Genomic DNA, 14,684 nt, shown 5'->3' with positions numbered 1-14,684 from the left:
TCTATTACAGTTCGTCTGTTTCATGTCAGGTTTAGTCTATTACACTTCGTCTGTTTCATGTCAAGTTTAGTCTATCGCATGACAATTTCAGTCAATAACATGTAAATATCCACTTATTTGTGTCATATAATGTCAGTTCCAATCTATATCATATCATAATAAGTCTGTTCTCCGCTCCTCACATATCATGTCAGTTTCACTTAATTTCACTTTATATCATGTCAGTTCTTTAGTCTATTACAGTTCGTCTGTTTCATGTCAAGTTTAGTCTATCGCATGACAATTTCAGTCAATAACATGTCAATTTCCACTTATTTGTGTCATATAATGTCAGTTCCAATCTATTTCATGTCGTAATAAGCCTGTTCTCCCGTTCTCCCATATCATGTCAGTTTCACTCAATTTCACTTTATATCATGTCAGTTCGTCTGTTTCATGTCAGTTTTAGTCTATTACAGTTCGTCTGTTTCATGCCAGGTTTAGTCTATTACAGTTCGTCTGTTTCATGTCAGGTTTAGTCTATTACAGTTCGTCTGTTTCATGTCAGGTTTAGTCTATCACATGACAATTTTAGTCAATAACATGTCAATTTCCACTTATTTTGTGTCATATAATGTCAGTTCCAATCTATTTCATGTCATAATAAGTCATATAAAGATATGGGAGGAGGGGACTCCTCCCATATCTTTTCATGACATGTCCGTTTCCGTATATATTTCCTTCAAGGTGAGCCCTTTCTTCCTACCACTCCTTCATATCGGAACAAGTCAGTACCTGTATCGTCTCCTTCATGTCATGTCAAATTCAATCTATTTCATATATCATATCATAATATGTCGATTCCCGCCTATTTCATGTCATATCACATCAGTTTCAGTCTATTTCACGCTAAATCCTGTCAGATTCGTCTGTTTCATGTCATCTTATGTCAATTTTAGTCTATTACATGTCATAACATGACATGTATTAGACTGAAATACAGTCAGTCTATAACATGTCAATTTCCATTTATTTTGTGTCATATTATGTCAGTTCCAGTCTATTTCATGTCATAAGTCAGATTCTCCTTATATCTTTTCATGACATGTCCATTTCGTCGATATTCCATTAACATGAGTCCGCGCAAGAAACTACTCCTTCATATCGTAACAAGTCAGTACCCGTTTTTTTCTGCCTCATATCATATCATGTCAATTTCAGTTTATTTCATATCACAATATGTTCGTTTTCGCATATTTCATGTCATGTCGTGTCATGTCAGTTCGGTCTATTTCACGTTATATCCTGTCAGATTCGCCTGTTTCATGTCATCCTCTGTCAGTCTTTGTCTATTACATATTATGTTATGATATGTAATAGACTAAAACTGACATATCATAACAATTTCAGTCTATAAAATGTCAATTTCCATTTATTTTTTGTCATATCATGTCAGTTTCAGAGTATTTCATAGCATATCAGGTCAGTTTCGTCTGTTTCATGTCGTGTCAATTATGTACTGACCGTTTTATTTCATATAACGATATTTCATATCATAACAGAAATGGAATATTGTAACAGAATATAGTCTGTTGTGAAATATCATAACATACTGTGACCTGTTACGATATGAAATATCATAACAGGTCACAGTATGAAATGTTACGAAATGAAATATAAAAGAAACATGTCACGATATGAAATATGAAGTATATCGTAACAGGTCAGTTACGATATGAACTGACCTGTTACGATTTTTCATATCGTACACACTATAATAACTGATAGTTCATGTAACTGTATCGCTACGATATTTCGTATCGTAACAGGCCATTTCAATCTATATAATGTAATAACATTCTAATTTCCATGTACGTATATCGTGATATCATGTCAGGTATATTTCATATCGTAACAGGTCAGTTATGTTACACGTAACAGGTGTATTTCATATCGTAATATGTCAGTTATATTCCACATCGTAAGGGGTCAATTATATTTCAGGTAACAAGTATATTTCAAGTAACAAGGTAGTTATATTTCAACAGGGGAATTTCATATCGTAACAAGTCAGTTATATTTCAAGTAACAAGTGTATTTCATATCAGAACATGTCAGTTCAATCTATATCATCATATGACGTCAGGTATATTTCACATCGTAACAGGTCAGTTGTATTTCAAGTAACAGGTATAATTCATATCGTAACAGGTCAGTTGTATTTCAAGTAACAGGCATAATTTATATCGTAACAGGTCAGTTATGTTACAAGTAACAGGCATATTTCATATCCTAACAGGTCAGTTGTATTTCAGGTAACAGGTATAATTCATATCGTAACAGGTCAGTTATGTTAAAAGTAACAGGCATAATTCATATCGTAACAGGTCAGTTATGTTACAAGTAACGGGTATAATTCATATCGTAACAGGTCAGTTGTATTTTAAGTAACAAGTATAATTCATATCGTAACAGGTCAGTTATGTTACAAGTAACAGGTATATTTCATATCGTAACAGGTCAGTTATGTTACAAGTAACAGGTGTATTTCACATCGTAACACGTCAGTTGCATTTCAGGTAACAGGCATAATTCATATCGTAACAGGTCAGTTATGTTACAAGTAACAGGCATATTTCATATCCTAACAGGTCAGTTGTATTTCAGGTAACAGGTATAATTCATATCGTAACAGGTCAGTTATATTACAAGTAACAGGTACTGCATATTTCACATCGTAACAGGTCAGTAACGTTACAAGTAACAGGCATATTTAATATCAAACAGGTCAGTTGTATTTAAGGTAACAGGTGTATTTCATATCGGAACAGGTCAATTCAAAATATATAAAGTCATAACATGCCATTTCCCATCGATATCATATGGGGTTCCGTCTATTTCATGCCATGTTATGTCACTTTCGGTCTATCTCGTGTCGTTTTATGTCAGTTTCAGCCTATTTCGTGTCGTTTTATGTCAGTTTCAGTCTATTTCGTGTCATGTTATGTCAGTTTCAGTCTATTTCGTGTCATGTTATGTCAGTTTCAGCCTATTTCGTGTCGTTTTATGTCAGTTTCAGTCTATTTCGTGTCATGTTATGTCAGTTTCAGTCTATTTCGTGTCATGTTATGTCAGTTTCAGTCTATTTCGTGTCATGTTATGTCACTTTCAGTCTATTTCGTGTCATGTTATATCAGTTTCAGTCTATTTCGTGTCATTTTATGTCACTTTCAGTCTATTTCGTGTCATGTTATGTACGTTTCAGTCTATCTCGTGTCGTTTTATGTTTCAGTCTATTTTCAGTCTATTATAGTCTAGTTTCAGTCTATTTTGTGTCGTTTTATATCAGTTTCAGTCTATTTCGTGTCATTTTATGTCAGTTTCGGTCTATTTCGTAACATGTTATGTCAGTTTCGGTCTATCTCGTGTCATGTTATGTCAGTTTCAGTCTATCTCGTGTCATGTTATGTCAGTTTCAGTCTATTTCGTGCATTTTATGTCAGTTTCAGTCTATTTCGTGTCATGTTATGTCAGTTTCGGTCTATTTCTTGTCATGTTATGTCACTTTCAATCTATTTCGTGTCATTTTATGTCACTTTCAGTCAATCTCGTGTCGTTTTATGTCAGTTTCAGTCTATTTCGTGTCATGTCAGTTGTTGATTATCAGCAGTGAGCAGCACTGTTGATTATCAGCAGTGATTCTTCATGCATTAAGAATCTGCAGATAAATGAACCACTAGGTGGCAGTGATCACAGTGTGCTGAAGTGGGATTTACTCAAAGAGGTAACTACCATCAGGGGAAAAGGGAAGGGTTATTGCTTTCGTAAAGGCGGCTACGATGGACTGAGACAGTATTTAAATTCTATACAGTGGGACCAACTGATGATGTTACCAACAGCAAATTCAAAATGGGAAGCATTCAAAGAACTTATCTTGGAAGCTACTAGGCTTTACATACCAACTAAGAAATATTGTTCAAGGTTTAGGCCAAAATGGATGTCAGATGAACTAATGAGGCATATGGCAGAGAAGAAAAATGAATGGGATACTTAAAAATTAACACATGACACAGAAGCCTATGATAGATACAAGTTGATATGCAACCAAGTTACAAAGGAGGTTAGGCAGGCGAAGGCAGATTACGAGAAATCCTTGGCAAGGGATGCAAAGAAAAACAGCAAAGAGTTCTTTACTTATGTAAACTCTAGAAGGAAGGGGATGAATCAGATTGGTCCACTTGATATTGATGGGTCAACTGTTGATGATCCTGCTCAGGTAGCTAACAAACTAAATGATTATTTTGCATCGACATTCACACATGAGGAGTTATTCAGCGAGGGGAATGCCAGAGGTGTATTCAACTCTAGCAGTAAGCTACAGAATCTTGAAATAACTGGGAGTAAAGTGGAGGAGAAACTGTTGAAGATAAACACAAGAAAGGCACCCGGGGTGGATGGGATCTATCCAGTTATATTAAAGGAGGCAGCAAAGGAAGTAAGCAAACCCTTAGCCATAATTATGAGAGCTTCCTTGGACTCAGGGGAGGTACCCATAGACTGGAAATGTGCAAATGTGACCCCAATTCACAAAGGAGGATCAAAGGCTGACACAAGTAATTATAGACCTGTGAGCTTAACTTCTGTTCCAGGAAAATTAATGGAGGCACTGGTTAAAGAAGCACTGCAGGATCATTTAGACAAGATTTCAGTTATAGCTCGGACACAGCATGGTTTTGTTAAGGGAAAGTCTTGCCTGACCAATTTGATTGGATACTATGATGCAGTCACAAAAGAACTGGATGCAGGGAATAGCTTTGATATTATATACTTGGATCTTAGAAAGGCTTTTGATACTGTTGCACATGGAAGACTGCTACACAAATTGGAGCAGTGTGACATTGGAGGCAAATTGCTGCTATGGATAAAGGGGTGGTTGAGGGGGAGAAGACAGAGAGTGGTAATCAATGGACACTGCTCATCGTAGTCTAATGTTATTAGTGGAGTCCCTCAGGGCTCAGTGTTGGGTCCATTATTGTTTTCTGTATTTATAAATGATATTGATGATGGTATATCAAGTTTAATGTCCAAGTTTGCAGACGATACAAAGGTAGGCAGGGTTGTCAAGGACACTACTGACACTGTGCTGCTGCAACAGGATCTGGAAAGGTTGAGCAGATGGGCTGAGAGGTGGCAAATGAAGTTTAACATTGACAAATGTAAAGTACTACACATGGGAAACAGCAACCCCAGAGCAACGTATCAACTCTGTGGTACTACACTGACAGTGGTAGAGAATGAAAGGGACTTGGGGGTGGTTGTGCAGGCAGATATGAAGTTCTCTGAGCAGTGCAGACGGGCTGCAAGAGTAGCTCATGGAGTATTGTCAATGATATACAGGAATTTTTCCAGCAGGGATAAGGAGGTGATTATTCCCTTGTATAAGGCAATGGTCAGGCCACACCTAGAGTACTGTATACAGGTCTGGAGGCCTCATTTCAAGAAGGATGTAGAGCTGCTGGAACGAGTACAGAGAAGGGCAACAAGATTAGTGAATGGAACAAAGGGGTGCTCTTACGAAGAAAGGCTTAAGTTTTGCGAATTACAGTGTCTGGTGACTAGGCACCAGCGAGGTGATCTGATAGACGTGTATAAAGCCTTGAATGGTTTGAGCATGCTCAATGCTGATGGGATTCTTCCTCTCCCTCAGAATAATCACCTGAGAGGGCATAAATTCAAATTGAGGAAAGACAGATGTAGGATAGACGTGTGGAAATTTGCCTTTAGCCAGCGGGTGGTTGGTTGGTGGAACAGACTTCCATCCCTTGTAGTGGAGGTTGATAGCCTAAATAAGTTTAAGGCTCAGCTGGACAGGTATTTTGAACGAACAGAGGGGTGAAGTGGAAGTGGGTTTTTTTTTTTTTTTTTTGGCTGATGCTGCATAAGCTTTCTTTCTTGCATCAAATGCCTCTGCTAATGCTAATGCTAATGCTAATGTTATGTCAGTTTCAGTTTCAGTCTATTTTCTGTCTTAATATGTTTTGCCAGATGCTGAATAATAAAATGAGTGAATAAAAACCTCTAAGTGCAATTTCTAACGTTGTAGTATATTTAAACTCGTATAACCTGAAGGAGAATTGACGATATAAAGCCTTTTCTACCTTGATATTTTAAAAGGATAAAAATTAGGAGGTCACGCAGTAAACAGGTTCACCTGCAGAGTACTTTGAGGTCAGCCCACAAGGGACTACTCCTTCCCTCGCACTAATGGAATAGAGAAAACAAACCTTTTTTCGTAGTCTGTTTACGCCTCCGTAAATGAACGAACCCGTTAAACCTCTGCTAACGCACAACACACACGACGGCTAATCCCTTAATGCGAGAAACAAAGCGAGATCGGCAGGTGTTGACTTCGTCAAGAGAACCAAACATCGGGATTAATTTGCCGCCCCTGAAAGCCGATAAAAATTGTTTTGGCAGCGAACAACCCTGTTTTCGTTCGCTGCAATAAGCCAGATATTATAGTGGCCCACAAATACTAATATATCGCCATCTTAATATCTCCACTTCTTCTTTGTAGGAGATTAAAAGACTTATTTCTTCTAGCATCAGAAATTAGACTTGTTTTTTTTAACCATTTTAGTAATTGGATACGTTGTAATTATAACAGAGAAAATCCGGAGATCCCGGAGGTTTTTGCGAAAATGCGCGATACGGTGTAACGACACCATCTCGTTTAAAATGAACGCGTGACACTAAAACGAACAGTTCTTTTGGAAACAGCCCACTGGAAGTTATCGTTGTTCGGAGAGCAGTTCGTGCCCTATAAACTCTCAAGAGTGTCGCCGCTCTGTAAAGAAAGTAACCTTCGCGTTGGCGCCCCCAGCACTGCGCTGTTGACTTACGGCAAACCGATATATGTATAAGCCAACTTTGGCCGACAAGAAATAGCGGCAGCATCCATCACACACATCAGATGTTCCGGTCGTCAGTTTTCCTGACACCACACCAATGCGCCGTTCTTGTTTGCCTGCAGGCTTTTCTTCTAATGGGATTATCGTCCGGCCTTATAAGAAGTTTAGTTTCCCTTCTACTGCCAGCTGTAAGCAACAGTTTTTACGGATTTCAGTTCGCGTACCCTCTTTCCTTTCCTCCTCTCCCTCTTCCCCCCAGCTGCGTTATCTGTATTGCTTCTCCAAATTCCACATAAGTCCCGTTTCTGGTGTACCTTGCTGCAACCTTTAATCCTTCATGAAACAAGCGATCTGTCTGGGAAATAGTCAGATCCCCCTTTTGAGGTCTATACATGCCTAGGGGATTTTTAACTCGAATCTGGTAAATGTGGCGTTACCCGGCGAGGTATTCGCTTTTTTTAAACGCACATATAAGTTAAACAGCGTTTGAGAGTGCTGCTGAATATGAAGAATTATTCAACTTTAAACGTAACATCGCGCTTCCCCTTTCTGCTCTTCCAGTACAGTATTTACATATATAGTTCGACGCAATTCTGTATTTGTGAAGTTAAAAAAAAAAAACAGAAGAAATAAATAAAAAGCCTGAACACAATCTGTATGATGAAACGCCTGTTTTCGCTCTTTCAAAGTTTCTCGTACATTACACGCCCTCACCAAGTCTCTGCATTCATTGTTTCATGAAAAATAAAATCTTTTATTTCCAAAGGTATAGTAAAGTGAAGTACAAAGCCCCTAGACGGCCACGATATTAACAAACACATTAATAACTTGTTTAAACCAAGATTCTGTATTCATTGTTTGCATGATTTTGTTTAAACCAAGTTTGTGTATTCATTGTTTGCATGATTTGTTAAAATTATATTTCTCTATTCACTGTTTGCATGATTTTGTTTAAATCACGTTTCTCTGTTCATTGTTTGCACGATTTTGTTTAAACCAAGTTTCCGTGCTCATCGTTTGCATGATATTTTTTAAATCCAGTTTCTGTACTTATTGTTTGCATAATCCGTTCAAATTAACTTTCTGTGCTCATCATTTTCCATTTTATTTAAATTACACTTCTTTACTCATTATTTGAATCATTTCGTCTCAGTCAAGTTTCTCTATTCAATGCTTGCATGATTTTGTTTCACTCAAGTTTCTGTATTCATTGTTTTCATAATTTTGCTTAAATCAAGGTTTTGTGCTCATCGTTTGCATGATATGTTTTAAATCCACTTTCTGCATTTACTGTTTGCATGATCCGTTCAAATTAACTTTCTGTGCTCATCATTTTCCATTTTATTTAAATTACACTTCTTTACTCATTATTTGAATCATTTCGTCTCAGTCAAGTTTCTCTATTCAATGCTTGCATGATTTTGTTTCACTCAAGTTTCTGTATTCATTGTTTTCATAATTTTGCTTAAATCAAGGTTTTGTGCTCATCGTTTGCATGATATGTTTTAAATCCACTTTCTGCATTTACTGTTTGCATGATCCGTTCAAATTAACTTTCTGTGCTCATCATTTTCCATTTTATTTAAATTACACTTCTTTACTCATTATTTGAATCATTTCGTCTCAGTCAAGTTTCTCTATTCAATGCTTGCATGATTTTGTTTCACTCAAGTTTCTGTATTCATTGTTTTCATAATTTTGCTTAAATCAAGGTTTTGTGCTCATCGTTTGCATGATATGTTTTAAATCCACTTTCTGCATTTACTGTTTGCATGATCCGTTCAAATTAACTTTCTGAGCTCATCGTTTGCATGATTTTCTTTAAATCAAGTTTCTTTACTCGTTGTTTGGATGTTTTTGTCTCCGTAAAGTTTATATATTTATTGTTTGCATGATTTTGTCTCGATCAAGTTTCCATGTGCATTGTTTGAATAATTTTGAATCAATTTTCTGTGCTCCTGTTTCATGATTTTGTTTAAATCACGTTTCTTTACTCATTCTTTGAATAATTTCATCTCAGTCAAGTTTCTCTATTCAATGCTTGCATGATTTTGTTTCAATCAAGTTTCTGTATTCATTGTTTTCATAATTTTGTTTAAATGAAGTTTCTGTGCTCACTGTTTGCATCATATTTTTTTTCGATCAGTTTCTGTACTTTTTTTTTTTTTTTTGCATATTGTCAATCAAATTTTGGTATTCATTATTTGCATTTCATTCAAGTTTGACAATAATTGTTTGCCTGATATTTTTTAAATATTTCGGTATGCATTCGTTTAATGACCTTTAATAACGTTTTTGGTATCAGTTGTTTTCATGATCTTGTTTCAGTCAAGTTTTGATAGTCATTGTTTCCATGATTTTGTTTCAATCAAGTTTCGATACTCACTGTTTGCGTGATCTTTCAAATTTCGGCGCTCGTTTTATGCTTTTTTTCCCAAGTTTTGATACTTGTTTTCATGATGTTTCAAGTTTCAGCACATTATTTGCATGATCTTTATATTTTGTTACTTTTACTGCTTCCATGATCTTTATATTTTGTTACTTTTATTGCTTCCATGATCTTTATATTTCGTTATATTTCCATGATCTTTATATTTCAATGATCAGTGTATCAATGCCTCTCTCAAGTTTGTTTCCATTACTAATTTTATATAGCTTTCAATCTGTCCAGAGGGATCAAAGGAGGTTACAACTACAGCATAAACTATTAATGATAACTAATAAACCAACACCATAGTTAACAATTATCCACAAATTTTTATGGCTGTGTATTGCTGTAATTTGTCCTGGAAAGATGCGTACCCGTTATGTACCAAAACCACAGACAGCAGGTAGCATTCATTATTCGAATGTCATCTCGGTTAAATTATTCATTGTTTGCATGCGCTCTCTTATGGTAATTATTGATTGAATACTGCTTCAGTTGTTCGTTCAATTATAAAAAAAAGATCTTATTCATACACCAGCACGACCACAGGTGTACACAATAAATCATGAATACAATCGTTAAGCGTAATTAGCAGTCATGGGGTTGAACCACAGTCCACACAAACTTTGCACCTTTTGATGACCACTCTAGCATACCACTCAGTCCATTGCTTGAATGCTGGTTAAGATTTAGTAATGAGCTGAGTATTTCATTGTTTAATTTTTTGTTTGTTTCTCTCCATTGTCTGCATGATCGTTTAGTTCATCGTTTATTCCAGTTCATTGTTTGCATCTTTGTCTTCGTTGGCTGTGTGCACATTTAGTTCATCTATTTTGCTAACAGGGATAAGGAGGTGATTATACTTTATATAAGACAATGGTCAGGTCACACCTTGAGTACTGCGTACAGATCTGGAGACCTCATTTTAGGAAGGATGAAGAGCTGCTGGAACGAGTACAGAGATGGGCAACGAGATTGGTGAAGGTGTGGGGGGAACAAGAAAGGCTTAAGTCTTGCAAATTGGAGCGTCTGGAGACTAGGCACCTACGAGGAGATCTGATTGAGGTGTACAAGGCCTTGATTGGTTTGAGCAGACTCAATGCTGATGGGATTCTTCCTCTTGCTCAGATTAATCGCCTGAGGGGCATAGATTAAAATTAAGGAAAGACAGTTGTAGAATGGATGAGCGGAAATTTGTCTTTAGCCAGCGGGTGGTTAAATAAATTTAAATTGTCTGTTTACACTCCGGGACGACCAGAGTTCACAAGATAGACATCATCATCAGCCATTTTCAATCCACTGCAGTATGAAGGCCTCTCCAGCAACTTTCCAGTTCCTTCTGTTTTGTGCAATGGCCATCCATTTACTACCCACTAACCTCCAGCATATGACAAGATAGACAGAATACAAGAAATAGCACCGTATTTAGCAGTCACGGGCCCTGGTCACTCAAGGCACGTGTACTTATGCACCCGCGCGACTGTACACTGAGCTACAGAGGCCTCAAGTTGATTGCTGGAACAATCTTCCATCTGTCGTTGTGGAGTTGACAGCTTAAATAAATTCAAGGAAGAAATTGACAAACGTTTGGAGTGAATGGATGGATGAAACGGGAAGGGTTTCTTTTTTTGGGGAGGGGGCTCATGCTGTATAAGCTTACTTTCTTGCATCATATACCTCTGCTAGTGCAATGTTTTATCTCATTATTTTCATGCTTATTTAAGTCATTGTTTGTGTCGGTCGATTGTTGGCATGCTCGTTCAGTTCATTGTTCGTATGCTGATTCAGTTAGTGTTTCTGTTTCAGCCCATTTCTCATCATTGTTTCAATCCATTCTTGGTATGTTCATTGTTTGCATGCTCGTTCAATTGAATGGCGTTTCATCTCATTGTTTGCATGCTCGTTCAATTCACTGGCGTTTCATCTCATTGTTTGCATGCTCGTTCAATTGAATGGCGTTTCATTTCATTGTTTGCATGCTCGTTCAATTGAATGGCGTTTCATCTCATTGTTTGCATGCTCGTTCAATTGAATGGCGTTTCATCTCATTGTTTGCATGCTCGTTCAATTGAATGGCGTTTCATCTCATTGTTTGCATGCTCGTTCAATTCACTGGCGTTTCATTTCATTGTTTGCATGCTCGTTCAATTCACTGGCGTTTCATTTCATTGTTTGCATGCTCATTCAGTATGAAATCAACGTCTCATAAATTGTGTTTTTTCAGCTATAGTGGATAAGGTATCCAAATTATGAGTAGTGCCACTTTTATTTAACTTACCCATTTAAATAGTTAAATTTATATTTGACAATTTCTAAATTTTCAGAGGTATAAAACAAGAAAAAAGGAAAGACGTTGTAAAGGTATTTTCATTTCTTTTTAATTTCCCTGCCCAAAAGATTTGTTAGCTGTTTGAAACCGTCTTCTGTGTGGCACACAATCAAAACTTTTCTCTCAATACCAGCAAAAAAAAAAAAGAAACTCCACTCGCCGAATGAATATTTCCTTATGTGTCTCTTAGGGCAAATATTAGCTCTATCTCCTGCTGATAAAGAGACCTGCAGACGTGCGGACAACGTGCCGTAAGCACCGTACCAAATTCTTTTCCGATGACACATGATCGCTATGCGCTGCACCTACAAACAGAAAATGCTCCCCGAAGTTGAAAAGTCTAATGACTTGTTTACTAGATCTGCCTTTTAAGGACGCTCAACAACATCGCGCACTTGATTTCCCCCCCACAAACGCAACCCCGCCACGTGCGAACATTTGGCACGCGTCGACCTTTCGCGCCCTCTTATCGTACTCGAATCACGAAATGACCTTGCTTCGTTACAACGGTTTCTAAGCCCGGTCTGTAAGCACAAGTGCATGCACTACCAGAATTAGTTGATCCTTAACCCCATGGCATTTGGAAACTTCAATTTTCCTGAAAAAAACGTTGATATTGGGGAAAGAATTGCCCTTAACGAAATACCAGCACAGGCCTAATAGTACGAAGACGTGAGATATCTTTAAACGATGGATTTACAGGATTCTGATAAGGCAGATCCTACTGGCAAGACTTAACTTAAAGTTAAGACTATTACTCCTGATGAACACATACTGTTGTATTTCAAAGCGATCCAGTTTTCTTTTCTCTTCGTCCCTCCTATTTTTCATTCGTCTTGTTCACACCGTTCACTACTTCTGAGGGTGCATTAATATTTTTACTAGGGAGTGTACTTAGTCGGGGAGGAGGAAGGCACACTTCTCGACTGCGTTCTGCGCAGAAATAGCTCGTTCTGGGTCTGCCTAGTATTCAATTGTGACAAGTTTACTGATAAGCGCACTAGGACAGACGCGCCTAGTGGCCCCCAAACTTGGGATCCTGGAAAAAGTCTGAAATATACACTCAAATACACAAAATCCCACAGAGTCTTAGATGCCAACTGAGCTCAAGTGTTTCCATTATTCTGGGCATCACCTGTACATTGACTTGGCTTGCCATTAGCAAAACCTACTTGATACCTCATGAGGCCACCCTTCGCCTGTAGTGCACCCCGTACACTTCTTGGCATGGACTCCACAAGATGTTGCAAGGTTTCTGTGGTAGGGCTACCCATGAGCTGTACAATGTGTCTAGTGCCCACGCATTGTCAGGTGGATGGTCGAAGCATCGAATGTCCTTTCCTAGTAGGTCCTAAACATGTACAATTGGGTTGAGATCAGCTGAGTTGGGCGGCCATGGAAGGATGGAGAATTCACTGTCATGTTCCTGTTGTTGTAATGGGATTTTAGGAGCATCAGCTACTAAGGACATATTGCTTCATGTATATTGTCTGTAAATTGCGTGTGTTCTGTGGTCGATTATCTGTTTGTTGGATGAAAAAATCAAGTTTCCGGGAGAAAAAACCATGCTACCCTCGCTGAGACCGATTAACTCAGCCACGTTATGAAAAAGGCCCCTTAAAATTCTCTCCGTTTCTTCCAAATGTGCAACCCACGAGGGTACCATGTTCCTGAAACCAGTTAGCAACCTGCCGAGTCTTGTATTATTATCTGTTTACTTCACAAAAGGAACCACACCGGGAGAGCCTAGTGCCAGGACGGTGCGTTGTGGATTAGTGTAATTGATTGTGGAATAGTGCATTGTCTGTAGCTCGTCGGCGAAGATAGAAAGGTAAGCGTACCCATGGGGCCATTGATTAACAGTGATCAGTCCTCTGATCATTATTAATCAACCATGCCTTGAAAATAGTTCCCAAATGATGACACCACCTCCTCCAGCTTTCCGAACACCAATATTGCATCCAGGTGTCATGGCCTCATGTTGCTTTTCCAAATGTATTACGCCCTTCAGCATAATAGGGTCGGAAACGATCTTCATCACACCAGGTAATAGATTTCCACATGTCAATAGTCCAGTTTTGGTTCTGTCATTCCCATGCAAGGCGCAGTTTCTTATGTCTCCCAGGGATGACGGGTACCCTCGATAGCGTCGACTGCCATAGCCTATACAAGCCAATGTCCTGGGCATAGTCCATGTGGATATTGGTCTTGCTCTTCCTACTTTGTAACTCATGTGCAGCTAGGCCACTCTGCTGAGTCGCTGCTTTGTTACAAGACGAGACAAACGATACTCACCAAGAGGATCGAATACACGTGGCTGTCCATGTGACATGTGGTTGGCTATCCGACTGCTGATGAACTGTAGACTCGTGAAACGACAGAACTCGAGTCTTTGGCTATGTTGGCTCTTGTACAAACACCTGCACGTCTTACTCCCACAGTCATTCCACGTTCGGAGTCTGAAATCTAGATGCCGACCCATTCTTCCTCTCAGACACTCAAAAACTGATCGCCAAGTTTGCAAAGTACAATCCTATATCCACCATCACCACTCTGAGCCTTCATCAGTGTTACAGTCCATTATTTTCCTATACAAGGGGTTATTACTAATCCGAAGTAATAACGCACTGAAAAGTCACATATGCCAAACTGTAACGCCAAATTGGCATGACTCCTTTACCAGCAGGATGACTGAACACAACCTTACCTTCAACTATTTTTTTTTTCCTTAAAATTCTAGGACGAAGGTTGCATTATATTTGGCCCCAGAAGCTCAAGTTTTTCATCCAGCGAAACAATTAGAGCCTAAGTTGCACTTTGATCCATTAAAATTCGCCTCTTGCTCGTCCATTCTCGCTCATCGACTGCCTGTAATAGGCGATATGTCCTCATGCCGATGTTTTCCTGTTAAAAGAATCACTCCTGCGATAAGGACTGTCACCATAATGTGACAGGTTCTGAAAATATCTACATTACATAAGCCATAACTGACATCCGATGAAAAGCATTATCGATCTGCCTTCGAAAGACTCGCTGG

This window comes from Mastigoproctus giganteus, chromosome 9 (genome assembly GCF_048544385.1).
Source record: "Mastigoproctus giganteus isolate SK-2022 chromosome 9, ASM4854438v1, whole genome shotgun sequence".
NCBI lineage: Eukaryota > Metazoa > Arthropoda > Arachnida > Uropygi > Thelyphonidae > Mastigoproctus > Mastigoproctus giganteus.
Note: the sequence above shows the minus strand (reverse complement) of the source record.